The sequence below is a fragment of the Canis lupus genome, chromosome 25 (genome assembly GCF_003254725.2).
Source record: "Canis lupus dingo isolate Sandy chromosome 25, ASM325472v2, whole genome shotgun sequence".
NCBI classification, from domain to species: domain Eukaryota; kingdom Metazoa; phylum Chordata; class Mammalia; order Carnivora; family Canidae; genus Canis; species Canis lupus.
Genome location: NC_064267.1, coordinates 27596392 through 27606254, shown reverse-complemented (window position 1 = coordinate 27606254; position 9863 = coordinate 27596392). Strand labels below are relative to the sequence as shown.

At 40.0% G+C, this 9863-nt stretch overlaps 1 pseudogene; it reads left to right on the top strand.

Annotated features, from left to right (window-relative positions):
- The first annotated feature begins 4653 nt into the window (after positions 1 to 4653).
- On the top strand, positions 4654 to 9863 carry LOC118355745 (decreased expression in renal and prostate cancer protein-like; annotated as a pseudogene).

Genomic DNA, 9863 nt, shown 5'->3' with positions numbered 1-9863 from the left:
ACAGAAAATTTGGCATTTCAGTTTCAGGGGAGATGAAAAGAGAAACTTTATGGTGCAGCTGCTCTCCCAGGGAAACACTGAACAGAGCATTTTTTCTGGCAGAGGTGACCTTTCCCACAGGGGAAAGGAAATGGTGAGTGAGTGCCTGGCTATCCAGCTAGTTGAGACAGGGCTGGAGAAATCCATTTCTCTTCAACAGCACTCAGAATACTAAGATAGGAACTCTACAGTGGGGTGGAGGAGAGGGGAATATATTGGGAAAAAGACAGATTGAAAATTTCAAACTATGTTAGAGGGCTTGTGCTCAGCAGGAAGTCCATCCATAAACCTTGGAGAGTACCTCTCCTGGGATCTCCTGCTGGATCTGTGGGCAACCCCAATGCACCAACAGCTAAACCAGAAGCTCTCTCAACTCAGCTGCTGACTCCTTATGTGCACTTCTGAGTGCATCCACCAGAGTGAATCCCAGTGGATAGGGAGAATGCTCAGAAAACATGCACAGCAGGTGGGCAAGGGAGAAACCTGAGCTATAACCATGCCAACTTCTGCAAAACAAAAGAGGCTTCCAATAGCCAAACTGATGAATTGAAGAACCAAAGAAAACATAAAATTTGGCCATAATAGGAGCAAAATGAGTGGAGCAGATACATCCTTCATGAACATGGGGGGAAAAACCCATAATAACAGCACTATGCAACACGATGCCTCACCTACTGATTGCAATGAGCAGAGGAGATGTCTCTACTTAAAGTGCAAAAGCACCAATGCATAACTACAAAGAATATTTTAAAAATGAAGGGAAGGTGTTGCAAAAACAGTATGATAATTCTCCAGTAACTGAACTCAAAGGCCTGAAATATTGTCATCTAACTGACAAATAATTCAAAATTGTTGTTATGAAGAAACTCAATGAGTTATAAGAAAACCCAGAAAGACAACTCAAGGTGATCAGCAATAAAATATATGAACAAATGAAGTCTTTACCAAAGACATTGAAATTATTTTTTAAAAACTGCATAGAAATTCTAGATATGAAGAAGCAAATAAATAAGATAAAGAATGCAATAGGAAGCTTCTGTAGCAGGGCAGACCAGATGGAAGAAAGAATATGTGAAGTGGAGGATAGGAATTTTGAAGTAATACAATTAGAAGAGAAGAAGGAACAAAGTTTTAAAAAGATCAGAGAAAGCCTATGTGAGCTATGTGACTCCATCAAAAAGGCAAATACCAGAATAATTTGGGTTTCAGAAAAAGAGGAGAGGGAGAATAGGACAGAGAGCTTATTTAAAGAAATAATTGCTGGGAACTCCCCAAACCTAGGGACAGACTTGGACATTCAAATCATGAAGCTAATGGCTCACCCTATTATCTCAATGCATGAAGACCTCTTTAAGACACATTATAATGAAACTATTAAAAAGCCATGATAAAGAAAGAAACCCAAAGTCTGCCAAGGAAAAAAGAATGTAACTTACAAAGGAACCACCATTAGACAATCGGTGCATTTTTCAGAACTCTACAGTCCAGGAAGAAAGTGGAATGACATATCAAAGTGTTAATATATAACAATTGCCAGCCAAGAATACTTTATCTGGAAATGTTATCCTTCAGACATGAAGAAGAAATAGAGGCTTTCCCAGACAAACAAAAACTAATGGAGTTTACCACCCTTAGCTGCCTTGCAAGAAGTGCTGAAAGGAGTTCTTCAGGCTGAAGTAAAAAGGTACTAAGGTGCTAACCAGTGACATGAAAATATACAAAAGTACACAACACAGAGGTAAAGGTGGAAAACATAGAGATAGATTTAGAAAACTGTAACTCCTGTTGTAGGATGAAGTATTAACCACTCAATTATAGTATAAAGGTTAAAGGAAAAGAACAGTAAAAAATAACTATAGCTACAATAAATTGTTAATACACACAAAATATAAAAAGCAAATTGTGACATCAATAATATAAAAGGCATGGGTAAAATGAGGAAGTCTTTATATGTGACCAAAGAAGAGTTGCTATCAGCTTAAAGTGCACTGTTTCATCTATAAGATGTTTTACAGAAGCCCCATCATAACCACAAAATCAAAACATAGCACAAATACACAAAAGACAAAAAAAAGGGGAAACAGAACACACCAGAATGGAAAATAATTTATAAAGGTAGGTGGAAATAGAGGGAAAAAAATGGAAATAGTCAACCAGAAAGCAATAAGATGGCATTAGTAAGTTCTTACATATTGAGAATTACTTCAAATGTAAGCAGAATGAATGGATTGAATGAATCCAGCAATCAAAAGGCACAGAGTGGATGGATGGATTAAAAACACAAGACCCAACTATATGCTGCCTACAAAGAGACCCACTTTAATCTTAAGGATGCACATAGACTCAAAGTGAAGGCATGGAAAAAGATATTCCATGCAAGTGGAATTAAAATAAAGTGGAGGAGCTATCCTTACATAAAAAAAAAATATATATATAGACTTTAAGCCAGAGATGGTGGCAAGAAACAAGTGAGGTCATTATATAATGATAAAAGGATCAATCAATCAAAAGATACGACAATCATAAATGTATTTGCACCCAACACTGAAGTACCCAAATATATTAAGCAAATACTAATATAACTGAAGGGAGAAATAAACAAGAATACAGTAATAGTAGGGACTTCAATACTCCACCTTGAATGATCATCCAGAAAATTAAAAAGGAAACAATGAACTGGAACTATATATTAAATCAAATAGATATAGCTGACATCGACAGAACATTCCATCCAACAGGAGCAGAATACACATTCTTGTCAAGTAGATAACATTCTCAAGGATATACCATAAGCTAGGATACAAAACAAGTCTTAGCAAATTTAAGAAGATCGAAATCATACCAAGCATCTTTTTCCACCACAATGGTATAAAACTAGATATCAACATGAGGAAAACTGGAAATATAACATTGTTACCTATACAGGAAATGAAAAATTAAATTAAAAAATAAACTCATTATAAAGATAAATAACATAATAATAAATATAACTTAACATAAAAAACCCGAACAACAGAGGGGCAAATAGGTGGCTCTGTCAGTTAAGCTTCTGCCTTCGGCTCAGGTCATCATCTCAGGATGGTGAGATTGAGCCCCAGGTCAGGCTCCCTGCTCAGTGGGGAGTCAACTTCCTCTCCTCTGTCCCTTGTCACTCCCCCTGCTTGTGTTTTCTCTCAAACAAATAAATAAAATCTTTTTTCAAAAAAAGAAGCATTTAGGGGCAGCCCCGGTGGCCCAGCAGTTTAGCGCCGCCTTGGCCTGTGGTGTGATCCTGGAGACCCAGGATCGAGTCCCACGTCGGGCTCCCTGCATGGAGCCTGCTTCTCCCTCTGCCTGTGTCTCTGCCTCCCTCTCTCTCTCTCACTCTCTCTCTGTCATGAATAAATAAATAAAATCTTTTAAAAAAAAGAAAGTATTTAAAAAAACCAACAGGGCAGACGGGTGGCTCAGCGGTTCAGCGCCGCTTCAGCCCAGGGTGTGATCTTGGAGACCTGGGATCGAGTCCTGTGTCAGGCTCTCTGCATGGAGCCTGCTTCTCTCTCTTTCTGTGTCTCTGCCTCTCTCTCTCTCTCTCTCTTAAAAACAAATAATAAAAAAAATTTAAAGACCAACAACAGCAAAAAAGAAATTTGAAAGATCACAAATAAAAAGCCTAACCTTACACATCAAGGAAAGGAGCACAAATTAAGCCCAAAGTTAGCAGAAGGAAGGGAATAATAAAGACTGGAACAGAAACAGGTGAAATAGAGACCAGAAAATCAACCGAAAAGACCAACACATCTAACAGCTTATTTTTTTAAAAGATTTACAAAACTTACAAACTTTTAGTGAGACTAAAGAAAAACAGAAAGAAAGAGGGGGGTGGCTGGATGGGGTAACTGAGTGATGGGCATTAAGGAGGGCACATCATGTAATGAGCACTGGGTGTTATATATGCAACAGATAAATCACTGAACTCTACCTCTGAAACTAATAATACATTATCTGTGTATCTTAATTTAAATAAAATAAAAATTGTTGACAAAAGAAAGAAGACTCAGATAAACAAAATCAGAAGCAGGAAAAAAAAAAAGAAATTACAACTGGCATTACAGAAATATCCAGGATCTTGACTATGATAAATGATTATATACCAATAAATTAGAAGAAACGGATAATTTCCTAAAATCGTACAACCTACCAAGATTGAATCAGGAAGAAATAGAAAGTCTGAGCTGACCAATGATGAGTAAGGAGACTGAATCAGTAATCAAAAGCCTCTCCAAACAGAAAACCCCAGGATCAAATGGTTTCATTAGTGAATTCTAGCAAATATTTAAAGAAGAATTAATGTCAATCTTTCCCAAGCTCTTCCAAAAAATCAAATAGGAGTAAACATCTCCAAGCTAAATTCTGAGGCCACCATTACCCTGATATGAAAGCCAGATAAGGAGACTATAAGAAAAGAAAATTGTGCTTTCTCTTCTGCCTGCTTCCCATACCCCTTCCTCAACTCACATATGGTGAGTTTTCCCCTCTCTCTGCCATGTCCACAGATATGCACATGCTTGCATGTTCTGCTCTGAAAGTGCTGGAAGCCTGGGGCCAGAAGTGTGCATGCAGTACTTGTGGTTGCTGCCCTGGAGGTGGAGGTTTGGACGTCATGGGTTGTCCCCATGGTGCCACTGCAGCGACCCCCATTGCAGCTTACTTTCAATTGCTTCTTAAAGATGGAAAACTCATAGTGCAAACTGTTATTTCCAGTGCTGGGGTTGGAGGCCTTGCAGAATGGGTGCTGATGGAGTTATAAGAGGGAGATTGAGGCTTGCTACAGCACTGGATTAGCTGGAAACCTCATGGGATACCCACATTTTCAACACTAAGGAAATCCCTGTGCTGATTGTGGGGCATCATTTCCTGTATGGAAAAGTCATCCATCTGGAGGAAACTTTTGTTGTCCTTATCAAACACACTTCCTGGGCAGCAGGACTGTGATGAGCTCGGCTGCAAGACTGGACCTGGTACCTGGTGACAGCACGCATCAAAACAAGATCCTTTTCTTTTCTTTTTTAAGATTTTATTTATGTATTTGAAAGAGAGAGAGAGCGAGTGGAAGAGAGAATCTGAAGCAGACTCTGCACTGAGCATAGAGCTGATGTAGGGCTCAATCCCATGACCTCAAGATCATGACCTGAGCCAAAACCAAGAGTTGGAAGGTTAACTGACTGAGTCACCCAGGTACCTCCAAAAGATCCTTTTCAAAACTCACCCCAAGCCCATTATCACCTTTCCCCAAGAAAGTATGAAAGAGCCCTGGATTTTCCCTAGAGAGCAGCCAACTCCTTGGACTCGTGCTTAGTTGCCACCTTGAGATCAGCTAGATGGTTCCCTGTTCTGAACAAAGGCCACCACTGGGCATGAACTCTGACTCCTTCCTTATGGCAATTAGCTCTCTTGGTGGAAATCTGGCCTCATTTCCAAGAAACCCATTGCCTTTTTCAACTTCACCAGGCTCATTGACTACAAATCCAGCACCTTTCCCAGCTGGTGCTTGTGACCCAGGCAAGGCTTCTTTTCTAAGAGCCCAGGTACAATTTCTTTCCCAAAGCCTGGTGACCTCTTGGGCCCAGGCTCAACCACTTCAAGGACCTCTCTAAACCCTATAGCAGGGTCTCTTCCAGGCCCAGAGCCTCTGTCCAATTCAAGGTTAAGGGCCTCGCAGGGGCCAGGTTCTATGTCCAACCCAAGGGTAGGTGGTCTCCAGAGAATAGATCCTGCCCCCAGAAGTGGTGGCCCCATGGAGCCTGGATCAGGCCCAACCTGAGGGCAGGTGTCCTATTACCTTTTGGGAGTAGTTGTCATAAGCTCCTTGGCCTGGGACCAGGATCAAGTGCCAATCTGAGATCAGGCTTCATTGATACAAACCTTTCCTTGAGTTCAGGTATGTTTCCAGGCCTGGGACTTGGATCCAACCCAAGAGCAAGTAGCCTGAGCCCAGGCATTGGACAGCTGGCCCCAAGCCCTAATCTGGATACCTGGCCTCTTGGGCACAGGGCAGCTGGCCCCAGGCCCTAATCTGGATACCTGGCCTCTTGGGCACAGGATCTGGTCTTAACTAAGAATGGCTGGACCTCAAGGCCTAGATCTTGCCTCCATTATAGGAGCAGCAGATCTTTTAGGAGCAAATTCAGCTATTTCCTTAAAGGCTTTTGGAAAGCCCATCCTCCATGACAACAGTCCCTGGCACCATAGGCCCAAACTCATGACCCAGCTCTCAAGGAATTGGCCTTCCAGGGCCAAATCCATCTCCCATATCCAGGGTCATGGACCAGGACCAGAAACCATAATTCAGTTCATTTTTCAAGCCTAGCTGGGCCCAAGGGGGTAAATACTAATCCCTTCCCAAGGAGGACAGGTTCAGAGGGGCTGAATTTAGCTGCCTTCTCTCAGTCTTCTGGCACATCGGCTTCAAATACAGTTATTTTCCAGGGATCTGCTGACCTCCAGGGCTCAAATCCAGCAGTTTTCCCAAGAATTCCTGGGACTCGAGGTCCCAACTTAGCTAACTTCCCAAGGACCAGTGGCTTGCAGGGCCCAAGTTCTGCTGCTTTCCCAAGGTCTACTGGCCCATTAGGCTCTGGTCATGATTTCCCCAGGTCAACTTCTGAGCCCCTGAGCTCTTCTCCAGCAGGCCCTGTGGAGAAGTATCAACCCAGCTCTTTCAGCGAGGCTGACTGGCACCCTGGGTCTAAACCCAGCTTCCTTTCCAAGGATGAATGGCTCTGTAGAAAAGACTTTGGTCCCATTTCCTAGTGTTGGGAGCCTCCCCAGCATAGATGCTTTCCCCAGATCAGGGGGTCCAATGGCTGCCATGTACCCAAATGCAATGTTACCCCCTTAAACACCATTTTCTCTCTAGGACCACTTTGCTTTCCAAACACTGTGGTTCTGAGCAGGGGCTGTGTTTTAGGAAAAGGGGTAGATATGGAGCTACAGTCTGAAGTATGCAACTGGGGCTCAAATTCAAATGAAGCATCTTTTTCCTTTGCTTCTTTCTTGACTGAAGGTGAAATGTTATTTGTGAGAGATGAAGTACAGCAGATGAGAATGATTCTGACCTTTAGAGAAAGGATCTCTAGTCCTCCAGAAGTCTGCTGTGCCTTTGTCCCAGTTTTCTACCTCTTGTTTCTTACTACTTTCTTGAATTGTTCTTGTGGACTTTTCCTTCAAGGATTCATTGACCTGCAGATCTCTAATTCATATGTAGTCCCCTGCTCACCACTGGAGAATCAGCTCACTGCTTTCTGAAATGTTGCATTGGTGAATAGACCATGCTTCAGCAGTTGTGACCTGGTAGCTTTAGACCTGCTCATCCTCTGCTGCTATACTTTTCCTTGAGTGCTTGAGTAGGGAGGTGGGCAACCACTTCAAAGAACCACCAAATACAATTTCTGCTTGACTTATGGGGCCTGCAGCTTCCTTTTCCTGGGACTTAGAGGGGGCCAGAATCAAGGCTTCACTGCTCATCTAACTCCCTCTCCACGAGTACTCCCAAAAAGGAACCTCAAAATTTAAACTGATGTGAATGGGAATTTGGGAATTGGGGTAGGGGGTGGGAGGAGGAAGGAGAGAAATAACTGTGCCTTGTTCAGCCTGACATGAAAGGATGATTGGTATTTTTCCTGCATTGTATCTTTTCTTACTTTTTCTTTAGTAAATGGGATGGGGTGGGGAAGAAAATTGTAACCAATACCCTTGATGAACATAAGTGCAAAAATTCTTAACAAAATACTAGGAAACGGAATTCAAGAACTCATGAAAAGGATTATGTGCCATGACCAAGTGGTATTTATGCCTAGGATGCAAAGATGATTGAACACATGTAAATCAATCAATGTGATACATAGCATTAATAGAATTAAAGATGAAAATTATATAATTATCTCAATGGATGCAGAGAAGGCATTTGACCAAACACAACATCCTTTCATGATTAAAAACCCTTATCAGATTGAGTATAGAAGGAATATACCTCAACATAAAATAAACCCACATATAACATTATGCTCAAGGAGAAAAATTAGAAGTTTACCTCCAAGATTAGGAAAAAGACAAGGGTGCTTACTGTCACTACATTTATTCAACATAATACTGGAAGTCCTAGCTACAGCAATAAAGTAAGACAAAGAAATAAAAGGCATCCAAATTGGGAAGAAAGAAGTAAATTTTTCATTATTTGCAGATTTGATCTTATATGTTGAAAATCCCAAGACTCAACTAAAAGACCATTGGATCTAATCAATGAAATTAGTAAAGTTGCAAGATATAAAATCAGTACACAGAAAACAGTTGCATTTCTATATACTCATAATGAAATATTTCAAAAAGAAATTTAAAAATTATCCTATTCATAATAGCATCAATAACAATAAAATACCTAGAAATAAATTTAATCAAGACAATGAAAGACCCATACAATGAAAACTGCAAGACTTTATTGAAAGAAATCAAAGACACAAACAAATGGAAGGACATCTCATATTCATGGATTGTAAGAGTTAATATTGTTAAAATGTCCATCTATATAGACTCAGTGCAATCCTTACCAAAATCCCATGCAATTTTTCACAGAAATTTTTTTAAAAATCCTAAAATTTTTATGGAACCACAAAGGACCCCAAATAGCTGGAGCAGTATGAGAAAGAAGAACAAAACTGAGGCATCCCACACTTCCTGATTTCAAACAATACTACAGTTAGAGTAAATAAAAACAGTATGGTACTGGAATAAAAATAGACACATAGACCAACAGAACAGAATAGACAGGGCAGCCCAGTGCCTGATCTGGAGACCTGGGATCGAGTCCCATGTCAGGCTCCCTGCATGGAACTTGCTTCTCCCTCTGCCTGTGTCTCTGCTTCTCTCTCTCTCTCTCTGTGTGTCTCTCATGGATAAATAAATAAAATCTTTTAAAAAACAGAATAGACAGCCCACAATTTAAAAAATTCATATATATATATAGTCAGTTAATATTTGATAAAGAATCAAGAACACCCAATGACCAAATGATCATTTCTTCAACAAGTGGTGTTAGGAAAACTCAATTACCACATTCTGAAAAATGAAGTTGGGTCCCTGTATTACACTACAAAAATTAATTCAAAATGGATCAAAGACTAAACAAGACCTGATACTACAAAACTATAAAAGAAAGCATAGGTAAGAAATTTCCTTGGCATTGATGTTTACAATTCTTTTTTTGTTGTTGTTTATGGCATCAAAAGCACCATAACAGAACAACACAAGAAAAAGTCAATAAACAGGATTATATCAGACTTAAAATCTCCTGCACTGCAAAAGACACAATTAGCAAAATAAAATGGCAACCTATGGGATGGGAGAGAAAATATTTGCAAACCATGTATCAGATAAAGGATTGATATCCAAAATTTATAAAGAATTCATGCAACTTAACAACAACAACAAAATTCTATCGAAAACAGGTACAGGAACTAAATAGACATTTTCTTAAAGACATCCTAATGCCAACAGGTATGTGAAAAAGTGCTTAATATCACTTATTATCAGGGAAATGAAAGTCAAAACCACAATGAAATGTCATCTCACACTTGTAAGAAGGGCTGTCATCAAAAAGACAAGAAATAAATGTTGGTGAGGATGTGGAGAAAAGGAATACTTTATGCACTGTTAGTGGGATGATAGACTGGTTCAGCCACTATGGAGAAAAATATAGAAGTTTCTCAAAAAAATTAAAAATAAAACTACCATAAGATCCAGCACTCACATTTCTGGGTACATATCCAAAAGAAATGAAACAGGTTATT